The sequence below is a fragment of the Notamacropus eugenii genome, chromosome 1 (assembly GCF_028372415.1).
Source record: "Notamacropus eugenii isolate mMacEug1 chromosome 1, mMacEug1.pri_v2, whole genome shotgun sequence".
In the NCBI taxonomy this organism is placed as follows: Eukaryota; Metazoa; Chordata; class Mammalia; order Diprotodontia; family Macropodidae; genus Notamacropus; species Notamacropus eugenii.
The window spans coordinates 377473861-377487486 of NC_092872.1; the positions used below are offsets into that span (position 1 = coordinate 377473861).

The following is a 13626-nucleotide window of genomic DNA, read 5'->3' on the forward strand; positions in this document are numbered from 1 at the left end:
AGGAACTGGTCTCAATCCCAGCTCTGCCACGTTCTACCTGGGCGACCCCTGTTCGCTGTTTGCCTATCTGCAAAGTGAGGTAGATGTTGGGCTATTCGTTCTCCACGGCTTCTTCGTCCTCTATATCTGTGCTCTATGGTCCTTGATTTTTTTTTCTTACTTATACCAGGTAGTTTTGATTTTATAATTTTATTTAGTTTCAAATTTTATTCCATATTCCTTTTGGCTGGGCATTTTATTTGCTGTAAGCATTAAGTCTGAAAGAATATCAGTCTGCTGGGCGCAGGAGGCAGGGGAGAAAAAAGATGCAGGTCCGAGGAGGGGTACCTCACTGGCACGAGGCCCTACGAGCCCAGTTCTGAAGGGCAACGAGGAACCGAAAGGAATGAGAAGCGGGGCGGTGCGGCACACGGAGCAAGTTCATTGGCTGTCTCGGCTATCTGTCCTTCCGCACGGCTCTCGGCCGCTGTCCGCCGCTCCCGCCCCCGGGCACCCGCGCTGCGCTGGGCTGCGGCAGCCAGACATGAAGGTGCCACTCTTCCTTAACCCCCTTCATCCCGCCACACACACACTCGTTCTCCGCCCAGACTGGGCTGGGGACTCCTGCTTCGAGGGGTGGGCGGGGCCAGGAGCCGGGCGAGCCCCGCTGGGCCTCTGCCACCGTGCGAGAGCCCGACTGGCTGCCGGCCTGGCCCGGCCGAGGGCGGGGGCGGGCGCCTTTAAAGGAAGTCTCCGGCCGGGCCGAGCCCCGCGCGCTCGGTGCTTGTCTCTGCCGCGTTGTGTCCACGCGGTGCCGGCCGCGCGGGCTCTCCCCACCCCTTCCCTCCACCGGTCCGGCTGTTCTTCGCAGCGGGAGCCGCGGCGGCGGCAACAGCGAGGGCAGCAGCTCCGGCAGCGCGGGCGCTCCCGGGCGAGCCTGCCCCGAGCACCGAGACAGAGCGGGAGTGAGAGCCGGAGGAAAGGTGCGCGCCCTGCGGGCTCCGGGAAGCCCGGGGAAAGGAAGGGAGCGGGGCACCCAGGAAACTTCTCTGCTTGGGGGAACTGCGCGTATTTAGGTGAGGGGTAGGGGAGTGCTGAAGGGCGTCTGAAGTCCCGGTCTTCAGAGTGACTGACCTTTTAGACCAGGCGGACACCCGTGGATTGGCTCCTTCAACATCTGTTTATCAAGTTCTCCCCGTAGGTAATGCTGCTCACCTGGGAGCCAGAGCGCCTCATCAGAATAGCTAGCACTTGTATAGAACCTGACACTTTGCAAAGGGCTTCATTCATCTTATTTCATTTAGTAATAGCTAGCATTTAGTGGAGCTTTGTTTGCAAAGGACTTTATTAACTCTGTCTCATTTAGTAATAATCATAGCTAGCCTTTATTTAGAGATTTAAGGTTTGCAAAATGCTTTATTCATACTATTTAATATAATAATAATAATAGCTAACATTTATATAGCACTCACTACGCGCCGGGTGAAGCAGCTAGATGGCTCAGTGGATCGAGTGCCGGGCCTGGAGTCAAGAAGACCCGAGTTCAAATCTAACTTCTCTGTCTAACCTAATAGTTGTGGAGCTCTTGGGCACGTTACTTACTCTCTGTTTGCCTTAGTCCATTGGAGAAGGAAAAGGCAAACCACGCCAGTTATCTTCGTGGCCAGAATTGGTGTGATTAGGAAAAGACACAACACAGGTAGTGAGTAGTAGGGTCAGGATTTCAAAGTAGGCCCTCTGACTTCAAGTCCAGGACTTTTCTACTACCGCACCCTTTCATTTTAAAAAACGTGGACAAAACAAGCCCAGAGAAGAGAAGGGACTTCCTTTCTTAGATTCTTGGAACTAAATAGAGTGAGTTATTAGAGCTTAGATACCATTTAAGTAACAGAGGGAGTGAGCTGGATTTGATCTCCAGTTTCCTTACTCCTAAGTCCAGTGCTCTTTCCTTCACATCTAGCTATCTTTCACTGAAAAACATCCGAGTACATAATATCCAAGTGGAAGTGTTCCTTTAGGATTTGTTCTGATAAAAAGTATAAGTTAAGACAGTTAAGAAGAAGTGGTATTTTCCCTATGAATGGAGGAATCTGACAAGGAACAGGGCAAAGAGCAACAAATTAAAGGGCCTGAGATATGGTGAAGATTCATGCTGGGCTGTTTATTAGATGATTTGGGGTGAAGAAACAACCCCCCCCTTTTTTGGGGGTACTGATTCCATGAACTGTCTGCTGTATGTATATGTATTGGTGTTAGAAGAGCTTCTTCAGTTGGATATGCAATAAAAAATTTCCTTCTCTATTCGTGCGTCCCCTTCTGCCACAAGTGTGATGAGCCTTCCTTTCTTAACATCAGCTATCATCTGAGGTAGTAATTCATGATGCTAGCAAAGTGTTCTGGCATTGTCATTCCCTCATGTTAGGAGATAGCTAGGGCTTCCTTCATCTTGCTCTTATACTGGCCAGGGTGAAGATAGACTGTTTAGAATCCTATGGGGAGTTAACTAGGGCAGTGGTTCTCAAACTTTTTTGTTTCTGGACCTTTTTATACTTTAAACAATTACTGAGCAGTCCTTCACCAAAGAACAAATTATATCTGTTATAGCTTGATGTTTTGTTGGTGGTATTGTTCAGTTGTATATGACTCATTGTGACCCCTTGGGGTTTTCTTGGCAAAGATACTTGAGCGGTTTGCTATTTCCAGTTCTAGCTCATTTTACAGATGAGGAAATTGAGGCAAACAGGGTTAAAGGACTTGCCCAGGATCACAAAACTAGTGTCTGAGGTCAGATTTGAGCTCTGGTCTTCCTGACTATAGGCCTGTCACTCTAGCTGTCTAGTTACCATATTAGTAATTAAAACATCTTAATATCACTATGCAAATGGTTTTGGACCTCCTGAAAAGGTCTTAGAGACCTTTAAGAGTCCCCAGACCACACTTTGAAAATGGCTGAAACCAATACTTCCTCATTTTCTTGCAACCTCATTTAGTTGTATTTATATGTAAGTCTAGGTGGGGCTCTCTTACTGCTATTGATTCATGGACATTGTGGAGGAGGTGCTGATCTTCAGGCAGTTGTTAGTATTTTGTGAATATAGTAGCCACTAGATGTCTCTTAGTTAGAGGAGGGATCATTGTGGTATTGGTCAAAAGAAACGGATTTGGTATTGTGGACCTGGGTTCTGCTCTCAACTGAGTGACTTGGTGCAAGTTATTTCACTTGCCTTGGTTTCATCATCTGGAAATATGAAAGAGCTGGACTAGGTAATCTTTAAAGTCCTCTCCAGCTTTAGATCTTGGGATCTGTGGTGGGAGTCCTCAGTGAGGTAGAGGAATTTTCTGAATCTGCGTGATGCTGAGGACACTCCCAAATGTGATGGAGGACTCCTTTTGGGTACTATCTCAGGGCTAACTGAAGGGCCTCAAACCCATCAGTGAGTTAAGGGGGTGTCTCCTTCAAGCATGGGAAGACTTCCCACAGCCTAATGGGAGGATAGGAACAGTTTGTTCCACTGACCAATATGATGGAGAGCTTAGATCTTAGTCAGGTATGGAAGTAGCCAAGATCATCCACTGCATCCCAGAGCATCGCTGCTTGTCTTGACTTTTGTCTTGCTACTGGACTTCGATGACTCTGAAAGAGAGAGTGTGTCTGACAGCTCTGTGCAGTTCTGCCTCACTTAAATCCAATTCACTCTCCAGAGAAGACATTTTCCCCTTCGTCATTGGTCCTCTTCGAAAACAGGACAAACAACACTCTCAGGGCTATAAACTGTTCATCTGAAGAAACTCAATAAAAGGGTGAACATGAAGTCTCATTCTTGAATAAAGAAATGGAAAATTTATAACCTAAAACAGTTTATAACATAAAATTTCTGAGTATGGCAACATGACAGTGGATAGAATACTGGACTGGGGATTGAAAAGAAAAGGTCTTGGACATAACGTGTGTCTATGGACAAGTGAGACGCTGAGCTTCAGTGTCCGGTCTGTCAAATAAGGGGGTTGGAACTATGTCTTCTCTAAGGCCTCTTTCACTTCTAAATCTGTGACTCTGTGGTAATCCATTTGGTTATTTAAAATATTGGACCTGTGATTTAAAAACAGATAATCCCAATCTTACTCTGTTTTTCCTTTATATTTTATTAAGATTGTCTTCGTTGATTATGGTTGATCTCAACCACGGAATGATTTATTTGGGTAGAAAAGAGAGTTGTCATGTTAGGTAATTTGGATACCAGAAAAGCTTTTAACATAAACCTTTTTTTTCTCTATTAAGAAAACACCTTGAGAGATTTTTGTTCACTGTTTTTTGTAGGTTCATGGGATCTTGGTATAGAACTGAAAGGGACACTAGAGGTCTTATAGTCCAGCTGTTCCATTTTACAGATGAAGAAACTGGCTCAGAGGGAGGAAGTGATTTGCCCAGGGGCACACAGATAGGAGGTGACAGAGTCAGGATTTCAAAGCCAGTATTCTTTCCACTGGACCAGTATCTTGTGCATATGTGGTACAAGGAGAATCATACGAATTGTAAGTACACCTCTAAAAGGTCTCTTTTAAAGTAGAAATTACTGGAAATATTGACTTGTAAGCCTGGATAGAAAAATACTTTAAAATTGTCTTCCAAACTGCATGCTCCACACCTTTTCCAACCCTGTTTCACTCTGATTCTTCCATATAAGGGAAGAGTCTAGCTTTGAGGTAGTTTCCTTGCTTCTTATTAGCTCAACCAGAAGGGTGTGTGAAAAAAGAGCTGAGACAGTAGCCTTAATTCAGTGCCTGTTGGGTGAATGATCCTTTTAGGATAAATAAAGAAGGCAGTTGTAAGCCGTACATACAGAGGTCTAGTGTCTGTCTTTAAAATGACCATAAATCTTGAAAGCAAAAGTCTTTTATGAGTTGTCTTTGTTACTCTTAGTACTTATATATTATTGAATGTGGCCTGGATCCTTAATGAAATTTGTCAATTTTTCAACTCCAGTTATTCTTTGGGTCCATTATATTGAATGTTGTTAAAGGTGGAAGGGACACTGTAAAAAAATTTTTGAAAACATAGCATTTGGAAGCAGAAGACTACATAGCATTATAAAATTGGAAGGGACCTTAGAGGTCATCTTGTTGAACTCTTTTATTTTAAAAATAAGGGAACTGAGGTCGTAAGGGGTTAAGTTATCTGCTGAAAGTCATTCAGCTCAAAGGTAGTGAGTGGCAGAGTCAGGCTTTGAACAAATGGCCCGTGGCTGAATTTGGTGCGTTTTCCACTGTGCACCATTGCTTCAGCTTGTCTACTTTTGAAGCCCTGACAGGTTAATTACCAGGTCTTACACTTGTAATAAGTCACTTTCCCTCCTTGGGTCTTTTTCCTAGTCTATAAAATCAAAGGTGGTCCTGATATGAACCTTCTAGTCTTATGAAGATACTGGACAAAGTTGTTGTTTTCTTTTCACAAACCATTGAATTAAAACAATTATATTCACAACTGAATATATTCATTTTTCATTGTTTTTTTTCAGTCAAGTCCAAGTCTTTGTGATTTCATTTGGGGTGCTTTCCTGGAAGAGATACTTGAGTGATTTCCCATTTTTCTTCTCCAGTTCATTTTACAGATGAGGAAATTGAGGCAAACAGGATTTAGTGACTTGCCCCCAGGAAATGTATTGAGACAGAATTTGAACTCTGGTTTTCCTGATTCCAAGCCCAGTGCTCTATCCACTGCATCACCTAGCTTGCCCACATGTAGTATAGATGTTTTCTGTCAAAAAAAAATCTAGAGCTGGGCTGATCCTAGATATTTTTAAAATAAGTATTATTTAAAAAAAAACATTTACTGCTCATCACATCCCAGCTGTGTCCTTGGGAGCCGTGTAATATACCTCTTCCCTTGGGTATAGCAAGAAATCCTTTTATACCCTTGGTTAGTCTCTCTTTGTGAAACTTTTTTAAAAATTTATTTATTTTTAGTTTTCAACATTCACTTTTATAAGATTTTGAGTTCCAAATATCCACCCCTCCCGAAGATGGTATGCAGTCTGATATAGACTACACATATACAGTCGTATTAAATATCGTTCCATGTAAAATCATATTAGACATATTTCCACATTAGTCATGTTGAGAAAGGAGAATCAGAACAAAAGGGAAAAATCTCAAGAAAAAAAGAGAGAAAATAGTATGCTTGGATCTGCTTTCAGGATCTATAATTCTTTTTCTGGATTTTGTAATGCTAATGAGATTAAAGATCTTCCCCATCCATTAATGGGCCTGTCCATTAAGGGAAGCTTGACTAGGGGAGGCCCACACGTTTTGTTAATTTTCTAATGAAGCATTGGTTCTCTGGGGTAGTGATGCCCTCTGGTTCTGAAAAATGTATAATTTCTGAGATAAAGTTTTACTTTGGGAGCTTACTCTTTGGAAGTGATTGTTTGGCCAGACGAGACTCCGGGCAGCAGTTTAGGAGCCCCTGGACTTTGAAAACCCAGATGTTGGTGCTTCTCTCTCTGGTGACTATGTATGTATAGTCAGACAGTTATCTGTTGATCTGTGTTGTGTGGTCAGACATTTGGAAGCCCTGGTTGATCTTTGTTTCTCTGTATTTTCTCTGAAGTTCAGGGTGCTGACTTTTTCCCCTGAACTAAGTGAATGACATATGTGCTTGATTAAAGTGATTGTTGACCCCTCAAAAGTTCCTTTCCTTTTAAAAAGCAGATCTAAGAACTTGTGATAGGCCATCCTAGATGTGTCAGGGTGCTTGCTTTTACAGATGTGGATAACATTGTCTATCATGAGTCTTTTGGAATTGTCTTAGAATAGATCATTGTATTGCTGAGAAGAGCTAAGTCTATGAAAGTTGATTGTGGCACAGTGTTGCTTTTACTTTGTACAATGTTCTCTTGGTTTTGCTCATTTCACTAAGCATCAGTTTACGTGAGTCTTTCCAAGTTTTCCAGAAATCCCACCTGTTCATCTTTTCTTATAGAACAATAGTATACCATTATATTCATATACTACAACTTGTTCAATCATTCCCCACATCTTTGTGAAGATTTTTTGGGAACTCCAAAAGAGTTTTAGTCCCATTTATCTAAAGGGCCCTGGAAACCTCACCTTGAAAGTTCCTTGGATTTCCCCACTTGATATGTCATTCTCTTGAGGCCCATAAGTTTTTCAATGTCAATATGCCCAAATCTTTATTATACTTCCCACCCTTGAGCCTATCAAAGTCCCATTCTCCAGGCTACTGGCCACTCCCATCAAGATCCTCCCCTAGATTCCATCTTTATTCACCCCAGGGCACTGGTCATTTCCATCAAGACTTCTGCACCCCCTGGGCTGCTGATCACTCCCATCAAGACCATCCCTGGAACCCCCTAGACTACTAGAGCACCCCCAGATCCCTCCCACACTCTTTCTGTATATAAGATGCTTCTTGTCTCCATGAAGGTTCTGAGATTCAATCTAGCTCAGACTCAATCTAGCTCAGATTCTATCTGGCCCATTTGTTAATACAAGCATCACAAATGGCCAGGCTTCTTAACCCAATATGGTGAATCTTTAATAAACTTTCTTTTACTTTGGCTAAAAGAAAGCTTGGATCTAATTCATTCTAGCAGGACCCGGTGTGTTGGTATTTTGGGGTCCTGAGCACCCCAAACCTCAACAGAGCAATTCTTTTTTAATTAATTAATTTTATTTATTTTCAGTGTTCTACAATCACTACCATGTAACTTAGATTTTTTCCCCCTCCCTCTTCCCTCCCTCCCCAAGATGGCATACAATTTTATATAGGTTCTACACATACATTCCTATTAAATACATTTTCACTATAATCATGCTGTATAGGAGAATTAAAATGAATGGGAGAAATCATATAACAAACCAAAATGTAATACACTCACACACAAAAAATGATCCGCTACATTCTGTGATTGAATTCCAAAGTTCCTCCTCTGGATGTGGAAGGCATTTTGCCTTAAAAGACTATTGGGAATTTTTTTAAGTCATTGCATTGCAATGAAGTTCCAAGTCTACCAGAAAAAACTCTTCGCACACTGTGGTCATTGCTGTGCACAAAGTTCTCCTGGTTCTGCTCCTTTCACTCAGCATCAGATCATATAAGTCTTAAGTCTTCCTGTTCATCATTTCTTATAGCACAATAGTATTCCATTACATTCATATACCATAATTTATTCAGCCATTCCCCAATTGATGGGCATCCCCTTGATTCCCAGTTTTTGGCCACCACAAAGAGAGCCACTATATTTTTGTACATGTGGGACCCTTTCCCATTTTTATGCTCTCTTGGGGATACAGTTCTAGAAGTGATATTGTTGGGTCAAAGGGTATGCATATTTTTGTAGCCCTTTGGGCATAGTTCCAAATTGCTCTCCAGAATGGTTGGATCAGCTTACAGCTCCACCAACAATGAATTAGTGTTACAACTCTCGCACATCCTCTCCAACATTTATCATCTTCCTATTCTGTCATGTTCGCCTATCTGATAGGTGTGATGTGGTACCTCAGAGTTGTTTTGATTTGCATCTCTCTAATCAATAGTGATTTTAGAGCATTTTTTCATATGGCTACAGATATCTTTAATTTCTTCCTCTAAAAATTGCCTGTTCATATCCTTTGACCATTTATCAATTGGGGAATGACTTGTATTTTTGTACATTTGACTCAGTTCTCTATATATTTTAGAAATGAGGCCTTTATCACTGACACCAGCTGCTAAAATTCTTTCCCAGTTTTCTGCTTCCCTCCTAATCTTGGTTGCATGAGGTTTGGTTGTGCAAAAACTTTTCAGTTTAATGTAATCAAAATTATCCATCTTGCACTTCATAATGCTTTCTATCTCTTCTTTAGTCAAAGATTCTTCCCTTCTCCATAGATCTGATAAATACACTATTCCTTGGTCCACCAATTTCCATAGTATCAATCTTTATACCTAGATTGTGTACCCATTTGGACTTTATTCTTGTGTACGATGTTAGGCATTGGTCTATGCCTAGTTTCCGCCACACTGTTATCCAATTTTCCCAGCAATTTTTGTCAAACAGTGAGTTCTTATCCCAGAAGCTGGGGTCTTTGGGTTTATCAAACAGTAGACTGCTATATTCATTGACTACTGTGTCTTGAGTACCTAACATATTCCACTGCTCTACTCCTCTACTTCTTAGCCAGTACCAAGTGGTTTTGATAATTACTGCTTTATAATACAATTTGAGATCTGGTAGAGCTAGGCCACCTTCCCTAGCATTTCTTTTCATTAGTCCCTTTGATATTCTGGACCTTTTGTTCTTCCAGATGAATTTTGATATTATTTTTTCTAGCTTTAGAAAATAATTATCTGATAGTTTAATTGGTATGGCACTAAATAAGTAAATTAATTTAGGTAGAGTTGTTATTTTTATTATATTGACTCAGCTTACCTATGAGCAGCTGATGTTTTTCCACTTACTTAGATCTGACTTTATTTGTGTGAAAAGTGTCTTATAATTGTGTTCCTATAATCCCTGGGTCTTATTGTTATGATAAACATTTGTAGAATTGAATGATTCTTGTTCTCAGGGAGTTTATAATCTAGTTGAGAAGACAAGGCATAAATGTATGGAAAATTGAATAACAGTAGAAGAAACTGTTGACAGCTAGGTAGCACAAATTAGGAAGACTCATCTTCCTGAGTTCAAATGTTGCCTCAGACACTTACTAGCTGTGTGACCCTGGGCAAGTCACTTAGCCCTATTTACCTCAGTTTCCTCATCTGTAAAATGAGCTGGAAAAGGAAATGGCAAACCACTCCAGTACCTTTATCACGAAAACACCCGGACATGACCAAACAACAACAACAGATGGCAAGAAGACCAGCAGCAACAAATGTTATAAGGCAGTGCATGATTAATTCTTAAATTACTGGTATGAGTTACGACCTGCACAAAAATTGCAATGGATTTATATTGCATATGGGTTTGAGTTTAATAAGATTGCCTAGTACTGTAGAAAGAGCAGCAGCTCTAGAGCCAGGGGAACTAGGGTCAAATCCTGCTATTTACTCCCTGGTGACCTTGGGCAAGTCACTTAACCTCTCTGGGCCTCATTTTCTTCATTTGTAAAATGAAGGAGTTGCATTAGATGGCATTTTAGTTGTAGATTTTATGATTCTCTGCTCTCAACCTACCTCTTTTCCTGTTTTGGCCATTTACTTGGATCACAGTAAGTGATTTAGAAATTCCTTCATTTTACCTAAACTGTATTGTGCTCTTATGTTCATTTCTACATCTTTGTTTTTTTATTTCCCCCTCTCTTAACAGTTCAAAAACCATCCATCTTTCTAGGCTTACTTTTTCCTTGAGGGCTTCCTGGTCAGAGTGTCCTTTTTTCTAGTCTCTTAAGATCCTCAAGGCTCCATGTCACAGTTTATCATAAGACTTTAGGAGCCAAAGCAAATAACAAAGAAAGAATCAAAACAACTGCATAAACCTTAGCTATAGAAATGTCAACTACTATTAATTTTTTTTTTTTTGGTAAAACTGATTGTTGGCCATACAAAAAAAAAGATCTTGGAACCCTTACCTCCCAAACTCCTTTCCTGAAAATAGTTTTGAAGAAACTTCAGGTTTTTGAATAATTATGTAACTAGGGGGGCGGAGCCAAGATGGCGGAGTGAAAGCAACGACTCACCTAAGCTCCTGGACAAATTCCTCTGGATACCTCTGAAAGGAGAATCTGACCAAACTTTGGAGGTGCAGAATCCAGTGGGTGACAGACTTTGATGGATTTGGAGCCCAGGTTAGACTGGAAGGTCCACGGGAAGGATCTGTTCCGCTGGGGTGAGCCCCCAGCACACAGCGCAGCGCGGTCAGCACAGCAGGGCGGAAGGGACCTGAGAAGCCCGAGAGTGGCAGGCAAAACCAGAGGAGCAGGAGACAAGCCAAACCGAGCCCGTGAGAGCCGCTGAGCGCCAGATATCAGCGCAGCAGCCCTTGAAACCTTCAGCCTGAAGACTAAACTTCGGTAAGTCACCTACTTGAACTTCCAGGAGCCAGGATGGCAGAGTGATCAGTAAATGCTCTCTCCTCCCCCCTGATGACCGTGAAAGAACCATAAAATATTTCCCCAGAAAAATCCTGGATCAGCGGGAACAGCAGAAGGGGGCAAATAGTCTCATAACACCAGAGGCTAGGAAAATAGCAAAGGGGGATTCTTCCTACTGTGGCAGAGGCAATCCGGAAGGACAGAGGACCCAGGGCAGAGAAAATTCGCACTGAAACCCAGGCAAGCCTCAGCGCCGGGAGACGAGCCCCAGGAGGGGTGGGAACACGCATTAGCATCTAGGCGAGCCTCAGCCCTCCAGGGGAAAAGGGAAGACAATAGGGGATCACCATCCCCTGACCTTGCCTTTGCCTCAGGTCAGCTGAGGAGATCTCCTGTGACCAGACCACTCCTCCCACACACCTAACAAGCTAACTCCAGGGTTGATCTGGGAAACAAAAAAACAAAAACCTGCTTTTAGCTTCTTCACACATCAGCTCAACACAAAGTTCTGTACCTTCTGACTGAAAGAACCAGAAGCTACAACACTCAGCCAACATCATGAATCGGAAAAAGCAGACAAAAAGTGAAAAAACCATAGAATCTTTCTATGGGGATAAGGACCAAAACACAAACACCAAAGAGGTCAGAGCTGAGACTGTACTTCCATCTGAAACTTCAGAAGGGACTATGAATTTCTCGCAAGCACAACTAGCTTTCCTAGAACAGCTGAAGAAGGAAATAGAAGAAAAACTGGCCAATGATTTTAAAATTATAAAAAAAGAATTCACTGATGAGAACATCACTTTGAAAAGGAAAATTGAACAAATGGAAAAGGAAGTTCAAAAATTAACTGGAGAAAATAATTCCCTAAAAGGAAAAAGAAGTACAAAAATTAAATGGTAAATAATTATGTAACTAACTTAAATTCATAATCTTGTAAAATTAAATACATGGTGAATAAACACTGTTGCTTTTGCAATAATGACTTGTGGTAGCTTGCCATCCCATTGATGGGATTACCATAATGACATGGTTTATATGTTCTTGAATTTTAACGTGCTTTTTCCCTGTTTTTAAAGAACAAATTTTTATAGACATCTTTTGTTTGTATACCATCGGAATTTTCCAGTATCCCTCCCTTGTATCCCTTCCAGAGAGCCATCCTATATACTGATAGAAAGAAAAAAAGGAAGAGAAAAAAAGGAGCAAAACTAATTAGCAACATCAAAAAAAAAAATCTGAAAATATAAGTAGTGTTTTACACTTGTGAACCTCCCCGCTCTGCAAATGTGTGAGGTGAGGGTGTCTTCTCATCTCTCTTCCTTGCAGCCATGCCTGTTCTTCGTAATTTTGCAACATTCACTTTCGTTGTTCCATGGTTGGTCCTTTCCATTGCTGTAATCGTTGGATCCGTCATTTTCTGGGCTCCACTTACTTTTCTTTACTTGTCTATTCATCATATTCATCTTTTCTTACAACACAGCAATACGTATCTTATGTTGTTTTTGTCATTGCCAGATGTTTTTAAACAAATCTGGCATTAACACTTGCCATTTGCTTCCATGAAAAAGTTTTCATTTTTAAAGGTAATGTGGCAAGGCATAATATATGAGATGCTGGAGATATAGACTTAGCTATCATGTGACAGAAGAGAGTGTGATCAGTACAAGGGGCAAAGTGATAAAGTAAAAGTTTTAAAAAATACAAACTTTTGTAGGTCACAGTTTTGAGTGACTTTAAAAGAAATTCAGCAATGTGTACTTTTAAAAAACTTAATGGAAATAACATGGGCAGAATGGTCAACATAGACAGGCTATATCAGATCTAGTATTCCTTCTCTTCAGGGTAAAATTTTTTACAGTTGAATTTATCACCTCCAAAGGCCCCTAATTCCAAGATCTCTATTGTTTATAGCCAGCATTACAAGAGGTCAATTTAAGAAATATTTTTAGAAATATGATTCTACACTTCATTAGTATCTACTGTTAGAATCAATCTCTGACTTCATGAAAGAGATGTATACAAAAAAGTTTGTTTAAAGTTTGCGTCAATAACTTGCATTCTTTGGAACTTTAGACTCTATTTCCCCATAGAAACAAAACAGTCTATTAAGTTTCAAGCAGTTAAGTCTATATTTCCATGCTTAGGATCATGTTTTGGCTCACAGGTTTAGAGCTAGAAGGAACCTTAGGTATCACATCCAGCCTCTCCCCTTCCCTTTTGTTTTACTGTGTAAACTAAGCCTTGGGAAGGGAAATGATTCTGTCTCAGGGGACCAGAACAGAGCTGAAATTTGAACCCAGGCTGCCTGATTACAAAATCAGTGGTCCTCCCATCTTCTCACATTGCCTCTGCTCATAAAAGACAATTTTAATCCATAATGTATACTATTGCTGTATAGCTGTTATTCTGGTAGGGGCACCTCCATTTACCCCTTGTTGGGCAGTTAGGGAGGGGCCTCAAACCATTTTGGATGATTCCTGCTGCCATGGGCTCAGGTTTGAATGATGTAGGGTGGGAAGATGCAAAGATCAGGACCTCCTTTGAGTGCTGATTTCCAAGGCTACTTCTTAGTCCTGTTTAGTTCCCTGTCTCCTCCACTCCCCCTTCACT

At 41.3% G+C, this 13626-nt stretch overlaps 1 protein-coding gene across 5 annotated transcripts in view; it reads left to right on the forward strand.

The window, feature by feature from the left end:
• Window positions 1-431: 431 nt before the first annotated feature.
• SLC26A2 (solute carrier family 26 member 2) overlaps window positions 432-13626 on the forward strand; it is a 40023-nt gene continuing 26828 nt past the window's right edge. The window contains exons 1-2 of one of the 5 annotated variants that reach the window (XM_072630692.1): window positions 875-962; window positions 4298-4512. The gene's annotated coding sequence lies outside the window, so the exon portion shown is untranslated. Of the gene's footprint in view, window positions 1056-4297; window positions 4513-13626 lie in introns of all 5 variants that reach the window. The other 4 variants (XM_072630693.1, XM_072630691.1, XM_072630695.1 and 1 more) reach the window with 4 other exon arrangements.